Source organism: Bos mutus, chromosome 6 (genome assembly GCF_027580195.1).
Source record: "Bos mutus isolate GX-2022 chromosome 6, NWIPB_WYAK_1.1, whole genome shotgun sequence".
Taxonomy (NCBI): domain Eukaryota; kingdom Metazoa; phylum Chordata; class Mammalia; order Artiodactyla; family Bovidae; genus Bos; species Bos mutus.
The window spans coordinates 78,873,145-78,883,617 of NC_091622.1; the positions used below are offsets into that span (position 1 = coordinate 78,873,145).

Genomic DNA, 10,473 nt, shown 5'->3' on the forward strand with positions numbered 1-10,473 from the left:
TTTTTTGGGGCTCCAAAATCACTGCAGATGGTGACTGCAGCCATGAAATTAAAAGACACTTACTCCTTAGAAGGAAAGTTAAGACCAACCTAGATAGCACATTCAAAAACAGAGACACTACCTTGCCAACAAAGGTCCATCTAGTCAAGGCTATGGTTTTTCCTGTGGTCATGTATGGATGTAAGAGTTGGACTGTGAAGAAGGCTGAGCACTGAAGAATCGATGCTTTTGAACTGTGGTGTTGGAGAAGACTCTTGAGAGTCCCTTGGACTGCAAGGAGATCCAAACAGTCCATTTTGAAGGAGATCAGCCCTGGAATTTCTTTGGAAGAAATAATGCTAAAGCTGAAACTCCAGTACTTGGCCACCTCTTGCGAAGGGTTGACTCTTTGGAAAAGACTGATGCTGGGAGGGCTTGGGGGCAGGAGTAGAAGGGGACAACAGAGGATGAGATGGCTGGATTACATCACTGACTCCATGGACATGAATCTGAGTGAACTTCTGGAGTTGGTGATGAACAGGGAGGCCTGGGGTGCTGCGACTCATGGGGTCACAAAGAGTCTGACATGACTGAGCCACTGAACTGAACTGAACAGCCCTCTGAGGGATAAGGATGAGAGGCTTATGGAAGCTTCCTAATGGGAGAGATTGACTGTGGAGAAACTGGGTCTTATTCTGATGTGTGGGGCCATGTTCAGTAAATCTTTAATCCAATTTTCTGTTGATGGGTGGGGCTGTGTTCCCTCCTTGTTGTTTGATCTGAGACCAAACAATGGTGGAGGCAGTGAATATAATGAAGAGCTCCTTCAAAAGGTCCCATGCATGCACTGCCACACTCAGTGTCCCTGATCCTGTAGCAGGATACCTCTGACACACACCTCTGCCAGAGACTCCTGGACACTCACAGGCAAGTCTGGCTTAGTGTCTTGTGGAGTCACTGCTCCTTTCTCCTGGGTCCAGGTGTGCACAAAGTTTTGTTTATGCCCTCCAAGAGTTGGTTTTTGTCACGTGAGTGTATGTTCCTCGGTTCTTTGTCTAGTCACAACAAAGATTTGGAGCAACGGACATTAAAGCCCTTGGCACGTCACAGCTCTCGGTCTTGGACAAACTGTGCTACAGCTCTTAGGCAAATCAGTGTTACAGCTCTATTTTATTAGAAGATAGCAGGAGAGTGAGAGAGAGAGAGAGAGAGAGAGAGAAAAGAGCACACGCACGTGGGAGAAAAAGTCTGTGAGAAAGTGCTTTGGCTCCTCCTTTTATGTTTTTTCCTCCACCTGGGCCTGCCCTATGCAAATTGGGCTTAGCCAGGAGTGCTGTTTGTTCTGCCTGAAGTCTTCACTCTGGTCCTCGGACCTTCCTTTGACCTTCCTTGTCTTTTAGCCACCGCCATTTTGGACTCCTTTTCCCTATTCTACTTACCTAACAGTTTTCCCATGTGTAAGTTCTGTAATCAAATCCCACTAGCTTCCAAAGTCAAATTCCTTGGGGGTTCTCAGTTCCTTTGCCAAATTCCCAGGTTAGGAAATCTGTTGTGGGTCCTAGAACTTTCTTAACAGTGTGAGAATTTGTTTGGTATAATTGTTCTTCAGTTTGTGGGTCATCTGTTTGGTGGCTGTATTGTGGGGTTAATGGCAATGTCCTCCAAGAGGGCTTATGCCACACCCAGGACTACTGGGCCCAGAGCCCCTGCCCCAGTGGCAAACCACTGCTGACCCGTACCTCTGCAGGAGACACTCAAACACTCAAGGCAGGCCTGTCTCAGTCTCTGTGGGTCTCCTCATGCACACAAGGTTTTGTTTGAGCCCTCCAAGTGTCTCTGGTGAATATAGGGTTTGTTTCTAAACACAGTTTTGCCCCTCCTAGCATCTTTCTGGGGCTTTTCCTTTGCCCTTGGATGTGCAGTATCCTCTTTTGGTGGGATTCAACATTCTTATATTGATGGCTGTTCAGCAATGAGTTGTAATTTTGGAGTTCTCACAGTAGAAGATGAGTACACATTCTTATACTCTGCCGTTTTTTTTTTTTTTTTTTGTACCTCAGAAAGTTACAGCTGATACACAAAGGACTGTACAAAATCACTACAGGAAACTATATGCCAATAAAATGCACAACCTGGAAGAAATTGACAAATTCTTAGAAAGGTACAATTTCCCAAGACTCAACTAGGAAGAAATAGAAAATATGAACAGGCAGAGTAAAAGTACTGAAATTGAAACTGTCTTTGATTTTAAAAAGACTCCCAAGAAACAAAAGCTCAGGACCAGATGGTTTCACAGACAAATTCTATCAAACATTTAGTGAATAATTAATTCTTATGCTTCTGAAATGGTTCCAAAAAATCTCAAAGGAAGGAATGCTTCCAAGCTCATTCTACAAGGCCACATTCACATTAATATCCAATCAGACAAAGAGATCACACAAAAAAAGAGAATTACAGGCCACTATCACTGACAAACATAGATGCAAAAGTTCTCAACAAAATACTAGCAGACAGAATGCAACAATACACTAAAAGGATCATATACCATGATCAAGAAAGATTTATTCCAGGAATGCAAGGAATTTTCACTACCTGCAAATCAATTACTGTTATGCACTACATCAATAAACTGAAGAATAAAAACTGTATGATCTTCTCAACAGATACAGAAAAATTCAACATCTTAAAATTCTACTCTGTCTCAGAGTCAACTTTCTCTTAGAACTGGGATTAGGATCGCTTTTTAAGCAATCAAACAAAGGCTTTAAATCTGCAGTAGTCAGTTTTAAATGTGGGCGTATCCAATTAATGTCTCCTAATAATTTTTGGAAATCATTTAAAGTTAGTAAACAATCTCTCTGCTTCAACGGGGCAGTTTTCAAAACTTTTGGCAGACTTAAATATGAGAAGCAAGTAAAGAGGTGTTGCACAACATCTTTATAAGCTTCTCCAGTTATCGTTTTGTAACCTAAATCTGGTCTATAGCTTTTTAGATGGCAAGCAACCATATAATCTTTGCTTGAATACTTCCAGCAACAGGGAACTCACTACTCTTCAAGGTTTTAAACTTTCCCTCACCTCTTTCTCTACAGCATTCTCACCCCACATACCACTTTCTCTAATCCCACCAACTCATTTTCAGTATTATGCCTGGGCCAGGAACTGGGCCAGTCTTTCCCAGCAATGTTAAGAGACGTCTGTTCCTGTGTCTAATAGCCCTGACATTTTATTTTATTGAATTAAAAGATGTTTTAAAGGCCTTGGAGCTGTAATTTCCTGCACCCAAAAGGCTAGATCACTAAATCCAAATGCTCTGTGGCTCCTAGCCTGAGAAGTCAAGTTTTTTCCTGTCTGATACTAAGGTAAAAAGCAAAAAGCTGTTTTACTCTTTGACCTTTATTAATTTGCACAGTTTTAGTAGGCGGTGAGGTCAAAACTTTAATTTCTCAATATAATCAGAATCTACTACACCATGCACCACCGAAATTTTATTTTTCTTTCTTTTTTTTTTTCTTTTCTTTTTTTTTTTTAGGAAAGCGAGCTACGCCCTAGCACAAGTCCTACAATGCCCTCAGGTAGGGGGCCAGCAGTTGGAATTGGAGTAACCTCGTCAGGGGTTAATATTGTTGCTAAATCCCCTTACTCTTAGCCTGGGTGAGACCCCCCTGAGGGGGTTTTCTCCAAGGAGCACACTCTGCATATTGTGCATGCAGTCTGTTTTAAGAGCTCCACTGTTTAAAAAACTTTTTATCTTTTTCAGGCTTAGGCAACACTTTGAGAGGCTTTGGGGGCAAAGTGGGGAACTTTTGGGCCCTGGAAGGCGCAAACGGAGGCGGCGGCTATCGCCCCAAATCAGAAAGTGGTGGATAAGTTTTTTTTTAAAGTTTGCGCAGAGAGGGAGGGAGCTCGCCAGGGCATCTGGCCACAGTGTCCTGTAAGTCCTTTCCTCTCTCCTCTGCTGATTTTTTCTTCCTTCTCTTTAAATCTTTCTCAAGTTTTCTTTCCCTCACTCTATCTTTTTTCCTTCCTCTTCTCTTCTCTTTTACTTTCTATCATTTCCTTCTTGTTTCCCTCTTTCATTCTCCCTTCTTCCTTCTTCCTGTCTTCTCTTTCTTTCTTTTCCTTTACCCTCTTTCTCTCTAACTTTTTCTTTCTTCCTCCCTCTCTTTCTCTCTCTATCTCTTTTTCTAACTTCCTTTTTTCCTTTTTCTATCTTGCTGCATTCCCTGATTCCTTCCTCCTTCGTTCCTCTCTCCTTTTCACTCTTTAGTTCTTTCTCTATCTTTAGATCTTTCTCTATTTTTTTCCTTTTTTCTTTTTCACTTTTTTTCTTTTTTCTTTTTATTTTTCTCTCTCTCTTTTTTTTTTGGCTTGGGTAAAGCCCCCCTGAGGGGGTTTTTCTGCAAGGAGCAGGCTCTGTATATTGTGTATTCTTTAAAAGCTCCTTTGTTTAAAAGAAAACTTTTTTATCTTTTTCAACCTTAGGCAATGCTCTGGGAGGCTTTGGATGTAAACTGGGGAATTCCAAGGCCCTGGGAGGTGCAAGCGGAGGTGGAGTAGTCGCCTTAAATCAGAAATTGTTGGATAAATTTTTAAAGGTTTGTGTAGAGGGAGAAGGGGCTCGCCAGGGTGCCTGGCCACAGGATCCTGTAAGCCTTCTCACTCCTCAGGAGGTAGAGCACAGTGTCCCTCCTTTTCCTTGTCAATGGCAGAAAAATGATCTGCGCAGAAGGTGGAGACCCACTACCATCCACAGCTATAGCCTCTCCCATAGGCTATCCCATAGCCTCATGATGAGGATCCAGAACATTTTTAATCATATTTATAGGATAAGTGTTTAGTTGTTTTTTTACCTTCACCCAAGTATCTAAATTAACAGTACCCTCTTTAACAGTTTCAAGATTACTTGTATAAAGAGTTGCCGTTCTTAGTTCAGTATTATACATGTCAGAAAGTTAAATATAATAGAAGATAAAGCTTTTAGCTTTCAAAAGATCAGGCTTTTCTTTGCCCTTTTAACTTCAGAAACCATTTTTTCTCTCTAACTCTTTAACACTTTCAAATACTTCCCACTCCTACTCGCCCTGTCTATCCTACAGGGGGGTCCGCGGCACCCTGAGTGGGGTCCTAGCCATCCCTAACACTGGGGGAACAATAGGGCTGATGACCCAAACTGTTCCGAGGGAGGAGCAGTAGGGCTGATGACCCAACCTGTTCCGAGGGGGAACAACAGGGCTGATGACCCAGATTGTTCCGAGGAGGGGGGCAATAGGGCTGACGACCCTAATTGCTCTGAGGGGGAACAACAGGGCTGATGACCCAAATTGTTCTGGGGAACCTACCTTCGAAGTCCCTGTCACGGGTGCCACCTGCCGGGGTCCAGCCCCGGCTGATCCAGGGTATTCGAAGCCGGGACGGCGTCGGTGAGGGTCAGGATACAATAGCTTCAAATGGATATTAATTAAAGATATAAAGAGTAATAGAATAAGGATAGCTCAGTAGGAAAATTCAGTGGAGAAAAGAAGCTGAGTAGCTTGGTTTACGCAGGAGACCAATAAAACTTCAAGACAAGAAGCTTGCACCACTTACATAGGCCGCAGGCATCCTTCCGTTCTCCCGAAGGAGAGGAGACACTGAGGCCTCCCTGGTCGGATCTTAGAAACCCAGGCATATTTAGTAAGCATGGTGGGTTCCGCGCTCCAGATGGAGACTCAGCCAGAGTGAAAGAGAGAGAGACATGGGGAGACCAATATTTCGAGAAACTGATCCCCATTCTTTATTTTCCAGAGTCTGTTTTTATACACTGAGATGTTATACAAAAGTCACGTGGGGACAGCAGTCCTGACTTTTATTAAAGTCAGGTGCTTCACACAAATGTATACAGAGGTCTTAGGGGTGTTACATCATCTTCTGGCCAGGGGGGGCCTGCTGACAATTTACGACCCTCTCCTTGTGACAACGGTCAGTCAACCAGGACACTTATTTCTCCAGGGGTGATTATTCTTAAAACAGACGCCACCCAAATAAAGTTACATTCTTATAGGGTGAGGGTGTAGTGGGTTTTAGTTCAGGAAAGAATATACTTAGCCTAAGGTCTAACGTGATTAATATCAAAGGTTAATACTTATTTCTTCTATATATTCATTAATATGTGTAAGGGCAGGGGATGTGGAGACTTAGCAACAAACATTGGCTCAACAAATGAAAAACCCTTCACCAATACAATTTCTAATCAGCCCATTATACTTATGCTAATAGTTTTCTAACTTTTCTAAGGAACCTGTTTTTAGAAGGTTTAAAGCATCTCGCGCCTCTCACGGTTGGGGGGCTGTGAGCAATCACATGTGGCCGGACAAGCCTGTCAGGCAGGCTAGAGAAACTTCAGAGGAGTTTGTAGGTTACAACACTCTTATCACGCCCAGGAATTATTATTAACTGGAGCTCTAGGTTAACTCCTTCTCCAAAAGAGGTGGTGAGGGACAGCCCCCCATGAAGTCAGAGGTGTAGGTGAGCACAAAGTAGTAAAGTAGGCAGGCTCTGGTTATGGGGGTAGAGGCTCGAGGATTTCCACGGGGACTCCTGAGGCTCCATCCCGCCTTTGTGTATGTCGAGCCTCCTTCCTCATGACCTTTGCCAAGGGCAGAGTACCTCACTCTGGCCCCCAACAACCAGCTGAGCCACCAGAGAAGCCCAAGAATACTGGAGTGGTTAGCCTACCCCTTCTTCAGCAGATCTTTTCAGTCCAGGAATCCAACTGAGGTATCTTGCACTACAGGCTGATTCTTTAACAACTGAGCTATCAGGGAAGCCCAGTGATGTTTTAGTTCACAATATTTGCGTTGGTGAAGGGATATTTTTGAAATAAGGTGAATTATAATTTTTATTTTTGTTCTTATAATTTTTATTCTTTTTCTGTTGATTTCAATATATATTCCATTTGAAAACACGTAAGACTGTTCAGCTTTTTATACAAATATTTCTAAGTATTATTCTACTCATCTTTTTCTGTAAGTATATGCAGACAATTAGCTAGAATAATGTTAAAAACAATTTTTTTTTCTCATAGGTATTGGGTTTTAGACATTTTTCGTGGGGTTTTAATTCTTCTGAATTGCTTCAATTTCTTATAATAGGTATTCATCATCTTATAAGTGCAATAGCATGAATTTTCATACAATAAGGTAAAGTTTCAACTCATTAGAAAGCTTCCCATAATTATAAAATGAGTTCTTTATGTCTCTCATTTAAAACTAATTATAATCTGTAAAACAATGGACAAAATTTTATCTGTCAGGTTCTCTCACATTTCTTGAACATATATGTTTTCTAAGTCATTTTTATAATAAAGATAAATTCAAAATTCAAGGTCTTAAAATCCAAGGTCTTAGAGATATAAATTGTGGGTCACAACAAAAGAACAAAGGAGATAAATAATTATTCAATATAGTGGGGGCCTGGGAAGCAACATACACTGCTACAGTCCCAATTTTCTTGAAGTTTGACAAAGAAAAATTGATAATTTTAATTCTTAGAGGAATAAAGGAGTTAGGTAATGTAAAAACATAGCAGATAAAAGTCATTTAAATCTTTACTCCATTAAAAAATTATGAAAAATCATTTGATTTCTTTGTCCCATATTGATACAACACCATAAACTAATATTCATCGTATCTCCTACAGGTTTATAATGACACTCAAAAAAAAAAAAAAAAAGAATCTGAATATTTTTTACACATGCTACAAGACTCTCTGCACAACTGCTACAAGAACTAGAAAAGAAGGATAAAACTTAAATCTACAGGAGTACTAAGATAGATGCTGTTTTTCAGTGTCATACATCCATGACACATTTATTGTGAACCTACAACTACATAAATATGTCAATAAATACTACAGATGAATAAAATAGGGTAAAAATATAGGGACTACCTAAAGGGATTGGGTTTACTATTTTTAAGTTTGTGCATCTGTGCTCACTTGTGTCCCACTCTTTTGCAACCCCCATGGACTGTAGCACGCCAGGTTCCTCTGTCCATGGAATTTTTCAGGCAAGATTACTGGAGTGGGTTGCCATTTCCTATACTGTTTTTAACTTTAGTCAGGGATAATTGATTAATAAGGATAAATTTTATTTGAATCTGAAAGAAATGAACAAATTATTTAAAAATTTAGGGAAGGGAGATTTTCATGATAAGAAAAGAGCTAATCAAGGTCTTGAGATAGGATGCTTTTAAGGATGTTCAAAGAATATAAAAGTGTCTAGTTTTCTAGACATAGTGATGTCTAGAGAAAAATAAATGAGTGTCAGAGCAGATGGAGATATTAATTATTCTAGAGACACAGCAATGGGCTAGTTCATAGAGGTCCTACTAGGGCATGAAAAATAGTTTGGATTTCACTGTGCCTATGATAAGAAAACAATGGAGAGTAATGACTGAGCCAAGAAGTGACCTATATTTTAAAAGGATAAATCTATCTTCTGCATTGGGAAAAGTTGGAAGTGTGAAGCAAAGGATGAGGCTGGAAGATCAGTGAGAAGAATAGTAATTCAGGTTACAAAATTCAATGACTTGAGTCTTTTGCATCTCTGCAGCCAAGAAAGCAATATGGGTCACCAGAAACTTTACTGGAGTCATTCAAGAAAATTTGGCCAGGGTTCTCTTCTTTGCTGTGTCTGCTCAAATCAGGATGGTCTGATTGGGAAATATGGCCTCAAACGTGCCACCAGTCTTTCCACCAGCATGTGACATCGCCTTCATTAGGCTGGATTGAGTGTGAACTTCCCTTAATGGGTCATCCAGGTCATCTATCTTACTCAAAAAACAAAACACAAAAGACTTCAAATAGCCAAAGATATCTTGAGAAAGAAAAAATCGAGCTTGAGGAATCAGGCTGTCTGACTTCAGATTATACTATAAAACTACAGTAATTAATACAGTATGGTACCGACACACAGACACACACATAAAAAAAAAAAAAAATAGTTCAATTGATCAGGATAAAAAGCCTGGAGATAAATGTACACATTTATGATCACCGAATTTATAATAAAGGAGGCAAAAATATACAATGGAGAAAAGATGGTCTCTTCAATAAATGGCGCTGGGAAAACTGGTTAAAAAAAAAAATCCCTTAGAACACTCTAGAACACCATACATAAAATCAAACTCAAAATGGACTAAAGACCTAAGTGTAAGTTAACACTGTAAATCTCTTAGAGGAAAACAGAGGCAGAACACTCTTTGACATAAATCACAGTGAGATCTTCATTGATCCATCTCCGAGAGCAATGAAAATAAAACAAAAATAAACAAATGGAACTTAATTAAACTTAAAACGTTTTGCACAGAGATGAAACCATAAACAAAATGAAAAGACAACACTCAGAATGGAAGAAAAAATTGCAAGCAAAGCAACTGATAAGAGCTTAATCTCCAAAATACATTAAAAAAAAAAAAAAACCTCATATAGCTTAACACAAGAAAAAAATAATTCATTGGAAAAAAGGGTATAAGACCTACATAGACATTTCTCCAAAGAAGACATACATATGGCCAAGAAACATAGGCAAAGATGCTCTAACTCACCAATTATTAGAGAAATGTATATCAAAACTATAATGAGGCATCATCTCACACCAGTCAGAACGGCCATCATCAGTTCAGTTCAGTCACTCAGTCATGCCTGACTCTTTGCAACCCCATGAATCACAGTTCGCCAGGCCTCACTGTCCATCACCAGCTCCTGGAATCCACCCAAACCCATGTCTATTGAGTCAGTGATACCATGCAACCATCTCATTCTCTGTTGGCCCCTTCTCCTCTTGCCCTCAATCTTTCCCAACATCAGGGTCTTTTCAGTGAGTCAACTCTCTGCATCAGGTGGTCAAAGTATTGGAATTTCAGCTTCAACATTCAGTTCAGTTCAGTCGCTCAGTTGTATCTGACTCTTTGCGAGCCCATGAATCGCAGCACGCCAGGCCTCACTGTCCATCACCAACTCCTGAAGTTCACTCAAACTTACGTCCACTGAGTCAGTGATGCCATTCAAACACCTCATCCTCTGTCATCTTTTCCTCCTGCCCCCAATCCCTTCCAGCTTCAGAGTCTTTTCCAATGAGTCAGTTCTTCGCATGAGGTGGCCAGCCTACTGGAGTTTCAGATTTAGCATCATTCCTTCCAAAGAACACCCAGGGCTGATCTCCTTTAGGATGGACTGGATGGATCTCCTTAAGTCGAAGGGACTCTCAAGAGTCTTCTCCAACACCACAGTTCAAAAGCATCAATTCTTGGCTATTAGCTTTCTTTATAGTCCAACTCTCACATCTATACATGACTACTGCAAAAACCATAGCATTGACTAGACGGACCTTTGTTGGCAAACTAATGTCTCTGCTTTTTAATGTGCTGTCTACGTTGGTCATAACTTTCCTTCCAAGGAGTAAGTGTCTTTTAACTTCATGGCTGCAGTCACCATCTGCAGTGATTTTGGAGC

General features: G+C 40.6%; 1 pseudogene; it reads left to right on the forward strand.

Moving 5' to 3' along the window:
- The first annotated feature begins 8,585 nt into the window (after window positions 1-8,585).
- Window positions 8,586-8,908, forward strand: LOC102274776 (small ribosomal subunit protein uS14-like; annotated as a pseudogene).
- The last annotated feature ends 1,565 nt before the right edge of the window (window positions 8,909-10,473 follow it).